Source organism: Malurus melanocephalus, unplaced genomic scaffold (genome assembly GCF_030028575.1).
Source record: "Malurus melanocephalus ecotype Western Australia unplaced genomic scaffold, MMel_1.1 scaffold_431, whole genome shotgun sequence".
Classification (NCBI taxonomy): Eukaryota; Metazoa; Chordata; class Aves; order Passeriformes; family Maluridae; genus Malurus; species Malurus melanocephalus.
This window is the reverse complement of record NW_026623663.1, coordinates 225,018-237,670: the sequence shown is the minus strand read 5'-3', so window position 1 is coordinate 237,670 and position 12,653 is coordinate 225,018. Positions and strand designations below refer to the sequence as shown.

The following is a 12,653-nucleotide window of genomic DNA, read 5'->3' as shown; positions in this document are numbered from 1 at the left end:
AAAAAGAAAAAAAAAAAAAGACACGGGGATAAAACTGATACAAGCATCTGTAACAAGCTAATTGGACCCTTGTGGGCAACACAGCAGATACAAAATTAAAACAAACAAAACATCTCATTGTACAATTGTACTTCTAGGACTGCTATCACAAAGGTATCCGTCTGGATTTTTATTTTAGTTTTGTTTTGTTTAAAAGGACCTAATTATGGCCAGAGCTGAAGTATCACAAGTCTGTTTTCATCTATAAAGAAAGGATATTTTGCCTCTGAACCTGAGAAATTGTTAGAAGTTGGTAATTAGTATGACTTGTTAATAGAGTTTGGCTGTGATTAAGCTGTGATTGAGTGTGAGTTTGGTTCTTGTCAATGCGAATGCCTGTAAGGTTGAGAGATGTTTAATGAGACACCTGTTGTCAGCAGCACCCGGTGGGCTTTGTTGCGCCTGACTGGAATTTGTACCGCGGAGCAGAAGCGGCAGCACCGAAATGCAGCAGCAGCAGCAGGCACAGCCCCGGCTGGAGAATCGCTGCCAACAGCAAAAGGTCCAAGAGAAACAGAGGGTTGGACCCACAGGAAAGGTCCATCCAGCTGCAAGGGCTGTCTTGTGGTGGGACCAGCTTGCACCCTTCAACACAGCCAGAGCCTGCACTGGAAAGCTCCAGGGATGCTCCATGTCCCACAGGTCACAGTGTTTGGGGTGATCCATCATCCAAACTCTGGCCAGGCAGTTACAGCTGGCTTGAGCAGCACAACAGGCAACGACATTGACATATTCACTTAGTCAGAAGGGGATGGTGGCTGTGCTGCTGTGTGATGGTGGATCTTTGGGAGATGGCAAGAGGGGGATGCAGCCCTGCATGCTTAAGCCMCTCTTAAATCCCCCAAAAATATCCAGTCCTTGGATAGCTGGCAATGGTGGGGCTCTTTAAAGTGTGACATTGATGGAGAAAGGTTCTGCACAGTGCAGCCCTGGTTCATCACTTCCCTTGTACATTTTCCTCATGGGAAAATGTCCCACTGMGCGACTCAGTACCTTTTGGCCTTTGGACAGAGAAAGTTTCATAAATGATATTTTTGTCTCAAAAATCAGCATAAGTTTCCACATGACTCCATATAACCACTCCCCACACCAAAACCCAGGCCTAACGATGAATTTGTGCACTTCAACTATGTATGTAACATGTTATTTCCCCCAAATGTCTATGAAACATTTTCAAGTGGCTGCTACTTAAAACATAGCCAGGTTTTGCATARAAAAGCGAAAGAAGCTGGAAGCAATCACAATGGCCACTGTCACAGTCTCAATGTGAAATGCCTGAGCTGGGAACAAGAGCAGAAACATTTCAGCTCATGGAATGTGCCTCGGGAAGGAGCCATTGGCTTTGTGATGGATCGGAGCAGCCACTGGATGGCATTGCTCTACACGAATGGATCTGTGAGCACAGCACTCGGCGCAGGCTGCTGTGCCAAGGAGATTAATTCAGCCCCGAGAGGTTCAGGCCACCGTGACCTTAACCAATTCTTTAAATAACATTCCGAGTTCTCTTGGCTGCCTGGCTGGGAGCTGCGGGCACAGAGTTTGGTCAGAGTGAACAAAGCCACATCCCGAAGCAAACCTATTACTAAGCTGAGTGCATTCGTCTTTCATTTAACGTGAGATCAAATATTCAGCCAGRTTTTGATGGGTTTCCTTCTCATGAGATGGGAAAAAGAATAGTTTGTAATTTCTGGCCTTATCAAAGCATTGCAGGGCAGGCACAGCCGACCAGTGAGCGATGGCTTGACTGAAGCCCGGATCTGCGGACGTGCTGGCCAGCCAGCTCARCTCCTGGGGTCACCGGCTGGCAGGCAGCTAAGGGGGTGAGCTGAGCAGGTTATTCCTGTGTAGTGAAAGGAAAAAAAAAACAAATAAAAAGGMAAAACAATTGGTTGTCTGGCACATTCTGCTTTGTTGCTGTGGGCTCCAGAGCATCAAGCCCAGGTTATTATCCCACGTGTGGTGGCCGCTCCATGTGACAGCAGCTTCTCAGCACGTGTTAATACAACTTTGCTTTCTGCTACATCACTTATTGACAAGGAATCAGCTGGTGACCAAATAACCTGATGTTCATATTTTCCCTGGGGCGCTGTGTTTCTTTCATTACTGACACTCTGTATTGGCCTCATTCTTTCAGCAACTACATATGGTCAAGCCAACCTGAGAATGTCAGTTCATGCCCAAAAGAAATCTGCTGATGGCTTTGGAGGTGCAGCAGGATATTTGGAACTGCAGCCTCACAAAAGGTGCATCTGAAGGGGGATACACTATTTGTGAGGGTCAATTGACAGTCATAGCCAGCAGATGTATCTTCAGTTAGGACCTAACATCAGGTGAGTGCTTGTACATGGGTTGGGAGGTACAGCTGTTCTGGGCACAGACTTCCTATTAGCATAGGTTTTGACCAGTCTAATAAATTTAATGATCATGGTCAATTAGATAACTCCAGTTACACTGGGATTAAAATTAGGTCCTCAATTCAAGTCCTGCAAATGCCCCTTCACTCCCAGTTCTCAGTTCTGTACTCAAATCCCTGCCCAGCTGCCTTTTTAAGTACTGGAGAAGTAGGATGAAAATAAATTCCATATAAAAGAAATGCTACATTTGTTTTATGACCCCATTTGTCTCCTTTTTCTGGACTTACCTCCTAACCCAAACAAACAACAAGAGAATTGTATCCACCTTGATGTGATGAGCAGTCCATTGGTAAATGCTTTCTGCTGTCAGAACTGTTCAGGCTTGGTGGGAAATAAAGGTTTCATCAGCAGTGGGCTGCTCAGATCTTTCTTTTGGTGACCTCAGCTCTGCTACAGTGGCTGTAAGAGGAGACCAGAACAACTGGTGGTGATTACTTGTTTCATGTCTACTATTAGGAGCCACTGTTCGAGGTCTCTTGTGTCACCCATGGGAAGACCTCTATGAAGTGACACCAGTGGGCTCACTGGTTTCAATCTCTTTCCATTGACTTTAGAGGAAATGGCAATTTCTTCCCAACTTCAGCACTTCGGGCCTGTGTTTGAACACAGGCAGGGTAAATCTGAATATCTTCATTTATTTAATAGAAGTGTAAAGACTAGAAAGAAGGGTGTTTCCTATTGTTCCTACACTGCACAGCAGGCTGTGCTTGGAAAAGATCCCCTTGGACCCAGAATTCAGGGGATGGCAGAAATCCCAGCTAGGATAYCCACTGCTGCACTGGCTGTTCTAAGGCAGATCTGTTTTAAGGCAATCACCTCAACAYAAAAATTTGCCCTGGATGTTTCTAGAGTCAGGACAACACTCCTGACCTCCAAAAAATCAAGGGGACCTTGGAAACTGCAGGGCAGTCCAGAAYACTGGTGGGCAAAGGGAATTCAGAAAAAAATAAAATGCTAGACTAATTCCAACCCATTACAAAACTATCAGAAAAATTGAACCGTATCTGCTGAAGTGTCTCGTTCTGTTTGGTGGCACAATGTAACAGGGGATCTGTCACTGTCAGCACTGCTCTTGTCTCGCTGAAAGCTGTGGTGCCTTTCACAACCACGCAATAAAAATTCAAGCCAGCTGTCCCACCTGCCGGAGCAGATTCTATTCTGGGCTCCCATGTGCCGTAGGTATTGTGCTTATTGATTAGCTGGGGCTTATTGTCCTTTGACATTGTTAGAGAMTATTGTCCTGGTTCAAATCACTAGAACTGATAGAGGCAGAACATTCCAAGCCAGAAGGGGCTGTGCCACACTGTGGCTATTTCTCCAGGTTAGACTGTGGTGGGATTGGTACAAAATGAAAAGCTAAAAAAAGCATTGTTTTGAGAAGTCACCCAAGTCAGAAAAGACTGGGGGCCTCTGTGACTCTGGCTGTCAATAAGGTGTTAGGTAGGGGAAGATTAACACCCTTTAGCAATGACACAGCTGTTCCATTGAAGGTGATAACATGCAATCAGGGGAGGGAAGAGTCTAGCACAGAATAATGAACAGAGCAAACCAAGATCAGCAAAAGGGAAGGTTTTAGCCCAAAAAGCTGAAAAAGCCTCTTAAAGCTGATTATTTTAGTGGATATAAATAAGTATAAAAAGACCCAGAGCCTCACTTTAGGTCTGCACAATGAACTCAAATATTTACCCCTCTTTCTAAAGTCAGTCTGGCTCCTAGGAAGAAGAAAAATAGTGATAATGGAGAGAATAAAGTCTCTTATCTGCCTTGGCAGTGAGCGTGCAGATAAACACAAAAATCCTTACCCTAAAGACAGCATGTAGCACTGAATCTCCTCCTCTGAAAGCACAGAAAATTGTGATAAGAGTAGGGTTGGAAAGACAATAGATTTAATAGCAGCAAGAACCTAGTATTTYGTCCACTTTTGTCCTCCTTGGAAAGGAATAAGAACAATGAATTTCTCCCTCTATTGCAAATGGCYAAAGGTAGAAATTAGTGCTTTGATACACCTTCAGCTTTGCTGCTGACCTGACTGAGCTTGTCCACTGCATCAGGGACCCCCAGATCAGTAGATTTCCCCAGGGGACTGTAAAACACCAGGATGYAGAGCTAATGGTGATAATGCCAGCCAAGGGTGCAGTTCCAGTAGATGTGAGGCCACCATCATAACCTCTCTGCTCCCCCTGTGCAGGAACAGCATTTCTTTAGCCACATGGCCTGCTTCATGATTAGATTTTGGCTGGACTTGAGGAAGATGGGGGGTCTAGCTGAGAGAGGGAAGAGGAAAAGGGATCATCCCTTCAAAATGCAGCATGGGTTTAAACTGGTCATGAACTAAACTATGAAGAAAGCACAGCCTTCAGAGGCAGTGCYGGGGGTCTCAGCTAACCCCCATGTGCAGAGAAAATCCAAATCCCATGGCTCTCACTGAGAGAGGGAGCATTTAAGTTGACCTCTACCAAATCCCTCAGAGCCCTGAATTCCTGCTCTGGAAGTGAGAATTGCCCATGTGTTCCCTACAGGAGTCAGTCCTTTCCACCTCAGTCTCCATTCCCCATCCCATCGATTACACACAACCATTTGAAAAGTGATYACTGCCAGCTCCCCAGCCCCAGAGGTGGAAGGTCCTGTTCCTTCCTGCTGGACACGGGCCAGTCACCCACCTTTGGTCACACCTGCCCCATGGGAAGCATCCATGTCCCTTTTCACTCCAAACTGCCTGGCAGCCATCCCACACCAGCGATTTCAAGGAATAAAGTGAGACAGGCCGTGCCACCGGCTCGCAGGGATGTGACAAGAGCTACATCTGTTCGCTCTCCTCGGTGCTCAGGAGCTGTGACATTGCTGTCGGTACAGCCTSAAACAGAACAGGCAGGAGCTCCAGGGAAGAGGAGAGGGTCTGGATGGAAACAATAACAACCGCAGGGACACCACCAGCACCAGCGGGAGCAAAAATGTTGCTTTACCACTTGTGAGTGCAGCAGAGCATATGGCCAGTCTGGGACTGTTGTCAGCAGCCCAGAATGGGGTAGCTCTGTTCTGGCAAACTCCATTTTTTGTCTTTATGACCAAAGAATAGTTGCATGTTGGAAGCTCTGTAGTTGCTAGGGGAAGAGCCATTAATATGCTGGTGACTGAGAAGTCAGCCAAAGCAAGTGCTGAGATAAAATTACTTTTTCCCACTTCTGTTTCACCCTGAGCGTGTCATCCAGTGTGTTTTCTCTGCTCAGGGTACCTCATCCACACTGTGCTGTGCTACCTTCTTTGTCCTTTCTGATATTATTTTTCACCTTTCCTAGCCATGACTCCAAAGAATAATAATTTGACAGACCAGAAAGACTTCTCACATCATAAATCCCTACTTACTGCTGCAGACTATTTTTCTCTCATAAAAAAAACCAAAAAATACCCTTTTGTCTAATAGCCAGAAAAGTAAGAATAGCAAATAAAATAACAGTGATGATGACAGTGAGATCATGCTGCTAAATCAAGAGGAGACACATCTATAGGAGGGTGATTCTACTGAATAATGAATAATTCAGTGATGGGGCTCAAGGGTGCTACCTGGTGCCCAGCACACAAAAAGTTAACGTGCTTCTCCCTGCCCAATTCTTGGGGCAACTGTGCATAATCTCATTCCAGAACAGCAACGGTTTTCTTTCCCCATGTGGTTGGGGCAAGCAGAGAGAAGACAAGGTGAGCTCCCCCCGAGAAGTCTCCCTCCCTCCAGCTCAGCCCCCATCAGAAATAACAGTGTAATATACACAGAAGATGACTTTTTTTCATTTTCCCAAAGCCCTCAGTTTTAAAGCAACTGTTCCCAGTTTCCTCCAGTAATTCCCCAGCCATGTCCCCTTTCCCCTGCTACACAGGAGTATGGCTCCAAACCATTCTTGAGCAAAGTCAGCTCTGCTTTGCTCATTGTTTGCTCTAATCCACACCACTTACAGATATTTTCAAAACTGGGAAACAATACAAAGCCACACTTTATGTGATCATGCAATACCCTGCAAACACAACTATTCATTAAAAAAAAAAAAAACAGTCAAGGCACTACAACTGCCAGCTCCTGACTCTGTTGTGACATGGATACATTTTTTTCCACCAGAGGATTTTTTTTTTTTGCATCATGAGACGCTGAACAAAAGTCATGAGCAGTTCCTCTGATCAAAAGAAATTTCTGTGAGAGTCTGTGGCTGCTTCACCCTGTCCCTTCATGCCAGCCACTGCTCATTTCACTGAACACTCGCTCTGCTCTGCACTTGGCTCTTGACAAAGTCAGAGCAGATTCAGCACTGTACAGTAATACATTGAGAACAAATGTGCTGTTTCTATAGTGGWAAAGGAATTTAACTATTCCTGGGCCACAGAAAGCTCATATGCAATGCCAGGATCTGTTAACGGTTTGCTTATACCATCAGTATGGATGTACCTGGCCTTGTTATAGTGCTGATCAATGGTGTAAATAAAAAGGTTATTAATTTATAAAATGCTTTGCCATTATTTAACAGTTCAATTAAAGTTTTTTTAAAAATTATAGCAATTGCAATAACCAGTATGTCATAAGCTGCTTAGAAACCTTCTCAATCTTAAATTCATTTCCTCTACAGATCTTGTGACTRTTCATTTAATCACAGGGTCGGGGTAGGATTTCAGATGCAGAGCGGGGTCCCCTYGATCTGCTCTCTGGCACTATCAGCACCTCCAAACTCACTGAATGGCTTCAGTCTGCTCCACATGCAGATACTGTGCAATAAATAATGAGCCACATAATTACAGTTTGAGTATTGAATCAGTCTTTGATATCCAGAAGTGTAGGAGGTGAGTTTTGTGAGGACAGGAAAGGCATTTGCTGAATGTAGTTAGGATAATTTCAGTCAAACCATGAACAAGAGTGCTTTGGGTTGAAAGATCTACAGAAAAATGCATCTCTGTTCTGCATGAGACTTGGCTATTTTTCCCACTGGCTTCCACACTAATTTGGAGCAAAACCACAAATGCTGACCTTTTCCATTGAAGGAAACCAAAGTGTATCTCCAAGGCAGTGGGAACCATTAAATCAGGAGCTGGAATACAATATTGTTGCCTCTTTTTAGAAAGCCAAAGAGCAGCTAGGAACCTCAAAGCCCCAGAAGAGCCAGGAATCTGTAGCATCATCCTTACAGCTTGCTGACTTCCAAAGTATGGAAGTGGAAGGACAAAGCCCTGACGTGGCAATCCCTGATGAGTGTGCCCTGTTGCAAGCCCCCAGCTGACCTGCACCAAAGCCATGAGTCTTTTAACACCGAATGTCCACTTCAACCTTTCCTCTGCAGGAAACAAAGAGACAGCTTGGTGTGACARTGTGGGGAACAGAGGACACAGACCTCCTCTAGCTGGCTCAAAGAAATMCTTTATTCTCACAAAGCTGCGCCTCTTTATACTTTCAATTTTCMCAAACTAAGCACCCATTGGCTGTTTGCTCTGCAGGGTCATCACCCACAAACCTTCTTATCCAATCAYAGCTCTAGTTAGGCAAGCTCAACACGCTCTRTTTAACTAATCACAGCTTGACACACAAGGCAAGGCCGTGTCAATCATTCAGGCTTTTCCTTAATCACATGACCTGCAGGTGAACCATTCCCAAACTCCAAGACCTAACAGGGGTAAATAGGATCCAACAGAGGCTCACTCTACAAGGCTTCTCCTTAACCCCAACATCTTAGGATACAAYGCTCCCAAGTCCCAGCTTCTCCCTGGCTTGGCAGATGCACAGCAAGGGAAGCAGGAGTCAAGGAGATCAGYAGCTCCCAGAATCTCCCCAGGCAGCTGTGATAAAATCAGCTAATTGGTAGGAAAAAGCAGATTCTCTTGTAACTTGGTCAGCATCTGATCCATCAGTTTTCTTTAATGGAAAACTGTTCCTTGAGGGAATTGCACTGGCTCCAGTCCCTAGCATCATGAAAACCACAAGGGTAACCATGAGCTTTATAYCATGTTTGGGCAAAAAAACTCCATCTCCATGTCCTTCACAAGAGAAGAAAGAAATCATTATTCAAATTTCACACATGGTGAAACTGAGGCATCAGGAGGTGCAGTTCTCTGACCAGTATTTACAAATTCACAGCTCTGCTGACCTCTGCTCTTCTAGCACAGGCTTCCATGTCATCGCTGCATACAGGCAGTCACAGTGGCAAAAGACCACGGATTCATCTTTCTCACCTCTTGAATTTGCAGCATCACTGCTCAAATATGGCTTCATATTGAAATAGTCAGAACTTCTTATTTGAATGAAAAGGTGCTCTTCAAGGTGAGGGAAGAGTGTGACTGATTCTTTGTCTGGAAAAGAATATAATTGTCTGAAGAAAACAGCTCTCACTGATGCAAGTGGAATAACTGGGATGCCATTAATAGCTATCAGTCTGGTGATCAGAATGCTCTATTTAGTGAGGCTAATGGATTAAAGAGGAAACTATTTGAATTCTGTCTCTCACAGCACACCCCCTCCAAAACCTCCTCCACAACTCGACCGCTGCCCGGCTGACTTTAAACTGCCAACACTGACAAAAAGGGGATGTTGCATCCTTTATAAACAGCCTTTTGTTTGCTGCTCTGACACCTGCGAAAAGCAAAATTGTTATTTTCTTGCTGCTTGTTGCTAGTTTGATGCCCGCTCTGGGGCCCTACATCAGAGACACTGTTCAGAACAGGTTGCAGGGGTCCGTTTCCGCGCTGTCTGCCGATGGTGCTGCCTGAAGGAAAACCATGGAAACGGAGTTTGACAGGCTCACGGGGACCCACGGCTGCCAGAGCCGCTGTCTTTGAGCKCCTGATGAAGACATCACAGAGCAAACACAACATTAAAACACTGCCGGCTGCTTTGCATCACTTAGAATGCAAATCTCTTTGTTCTGCTCGGCCTTTGCATTTGGTAGCCAAGGAATCCGTGCCATCATCTAACACAGATTTGACGACCTTTTTTTCTTCCCTGTACACCGCCCCCAAAAAAATAATAAATCATTTGTTGCGRTAGGGAAGCTTGTGTGGGGATGTACGTGTGAAAGGGCCATGGCTTTCTGCAGTTCTTGGGATTTCTATGCACGAATTAAATGCCCATATTGCACAGAAGAGCAGGCTGGGCTGCTTTGYTGCTCCCTGCATATTATTTGATTTGGATTCATTTACATGGCAACTCGCAGGGGAAAATTTTATGTCATCTTTATGTCATAGATTAAAAGGCAAAAGTGATCCTTTATTTGAGCAGCATGTCCCTTCCAACCCTTCAAGCCACACAGATGAAAACAGAAGGGAAAAACCCCAATCCCTCCCACCTCCAGAATTCCAATTTTTTTAATTTTTTATGCTAAATTTGAGGAGCTGTGTCATTATTAATTCCCCCTTCCCTTTGCAAGCAGCCTCTATTTTAGCTGCCTTGGTCAAGGTCAAAACTTCTACGTGATCTTTGCCTTGGTGTTCGGATGTGCCATTTCAGCAGCTCCTGACAAGTTCCTGTGCAGAACATGAGGCAGCCGGGAAGCTTTTTGTGCTGGTTGGGAGAAACCCTGGTGAACGTCTGCAGAAGAGCTGGTGGAGGCAGCAAACAAACTGATCATCCTCTGAGAAGCAGTAATTTCTCATTTTGTTCTCCCTGTGCTGCCTAACTCRCCCATTATTCATGCTGAGAGGGGGTGATCGTCACTCAACTGGCAGCAACACCCAACCGGGGGCTGCAGCTCACAAGTGGGAAAATATTTAAGCACAATACATAAATCTACCTCCACCAAGACCCAGTAAGACTTAAATGGGTATTYAGGGTAAGATCATTCTCAAATCTTTCCTAAAAATACACCTGGAAGCCTTARCTGGAGAGCTGCTCAGTAAATTTTGGGAAGTTGGTGCTCAAGGGCCCCAGAAAGGAGYCCAGGACTGGTCCCTGCCCAGGCAGGAGGACTTGGCATCTTCATGGCCACACCGTGAGGTCACACCAAAATGAAGCTACAGCTTCCTGCCCAGATTTCTTCCTAATAMAGATGGTGGCCATTTGAAATAACCCAAAGAAAGGCCAGTTTTGGCACCCTCATTTTTAGTGGGATTGGTTCTACAACTGGGACCAAAGGATGGACAAAAGAAGAAAGACATTTTCAAGTCATGGCAAAGCTTCTTTCCTTTCTTTGCARCTGCCATAGTGGATCTTGGTCCATGTCATCTGCTGGTCCATCAAAGTTAGGCATCTTTATAAAAAGCTGGAGAAGAATGGTCTGCCTAGACAAGGTTTTTCTGCTTTCTGTACTGGTTCCAAGCTGCCTTGAGTCTCTTTTCCAGCTGCAGCCTGRGAAGGACCCACTTTACAACATGGAGTAGCTGTGTCTGCAGAAACTATTATTTGTGGGTGAAATCAGTGTGCAGTTAYTGGAAAACATGGCTGTAAATCTCCATAAGAGTGTTAAGGAGATGTCACACTGTATTTGGCAGTCACTGAGGAGATCCAGGTGCTCTCATTTCTCTCTGCTTCCCATGCTTCTGTGGATTATGCAAGTCTTTTTCCTTTTACACTCTTTACCCTTTGTATTTCTCTTCAGGCTGACTCCTGGAAAGACCTTTCATTTTCTTACACACTCATTGACTGAGCTTTTCTGACTCAAATCCCTGTGCAGGACCTTGCAGAAATGACATCAAAATATCACCATTTTGAGGCCACATGCTTTTCCTGCCCAGTGATGTCCTTTGAGTTTGAATTGAAGTGTTCAGTTTTGACTGTGAGGCAAGGTTAGTGGTTTTCTGACTAACCCAAAGTCAGGTCAGAAAAGAAGAATGAAAACCAGAAAGGCTCCCCAGAATGTCTGAGCAGAAGACAATTAGATTTCTGTGYCAAAAAGACGGCAAAACTAAGGATGTGGGACTTGCATGAAAAATCTTGTAGACAGTTTTTTTTTTTCCCTCTTCCTTTCCCTTCTCTCACAGTGGGACAAATTCCACTTTTATTTCAGTTCATCTGTAAAACATGAGGAACCAGCTGAGCATAGCATTGGTTCAGAATGAGGGCAGCTGGCAAGGGAAAGGTAAAAGGAACTTGTAACTGCTGCAGTTCTCTCCAAGAAATTATTGCAACATGAAAAAGAACCCCTCAAACTAACTTCCAGAAGATAAATGAAGGCATTAGGACATCATCTAACATTCCCTGACACAGAAGACTCCAAGGTATAATTATTAATGCATTAGACATTTAAATATAGGCCATCCCCTCCTGTTGTCTTAGGTTTTCTAGAGCTCATTGCCCTCTGGTGCTTGCTTAGGATGGGCTGCAAACAGGGAGGAGGCAGCTCTAAGACTCTGGAAGCTGAGATAATGGTCAGAGCTTGGATAAGTGTGAAAAAGCAGGACATGAAAGGGCAGAAAAAGGTTGAGACCAACTGCTGTAGCACACACATTAGATGTCTGGGGTATTTGGGGGGAATTTTAAGTTCCATACCTCTTTATATGTGTTAGAGACCATTGTGTGTTGCTTCAATTCAGGGACCATGAAACCCAAACAGCAAAGGCTGCATTTCATACCCACAGTACTTTCCAAATGCTCCTTCATCCTCAAAGACTCTTCAAATTAATCRCCAAGGCAAGCTATAAAAACCTAGTTCCTCAACAGCAAATGTCACTCCACAAGGAGCACAGAGAGGTGCGATGGCACAAGGCATTTCCCCGGGAACTGTCCCCACTAACAGTGACACTGCTCAAGTGGACCCTGAGTCCCATCYGTGGGAAGGAGCCCTCCCCTCCAGAAGGCAGCACTGATCAGAGAGTTTGGGACTCCCAGTATGTCACAATTTGCAAGTCCACAGCCATTAGACAGAGAGGGAGATTCAGAAACAGCCTAATTAGTTGCATTTTCTTTCCTAACCCCAGTCAAAAACCAGTCAGACTGTGCTTTAGATTTGACATCCTATTAAATGCAGAACACAGGCCAATAGCTTTCATTTTCCCTTGTGATGCCACAGACTGTTGTTTTTATAGTTTGACAGAGAGACATAATTAGGCCTCAAAAAGGACAAGTCTAGACTATTAGTTCCCCACAGAGGCTCCCTGGAAAATCAGAACCCACAATTATTCTCCACTTTCCCACTGAGGCAAATTTGCGGATATCTGCTCTCCTGCCTCAGATTTTCYGCTCACAACCTTTAAGCCTGGAACTTCACTGTCCTTTCACTTGAAGGGCACAAGGGAAGAGACAGG

At 44.8% G+C, this 12,653-nt stretch overlaps 1 long non-coding RNA gene across 2 annotated transcripts in view; it reads right to left on the bottom strand.

Annotated features, from left to right (window-relative positions):
* LOC130581734 (uncharacterized) overlaps positions 1–12,653 on the bottom strand; it is a 127,338-nt gene that overhangs the window by 3,962 nt on the left and 110,723 nt on the right. The window lies entirely within an intron of this gene.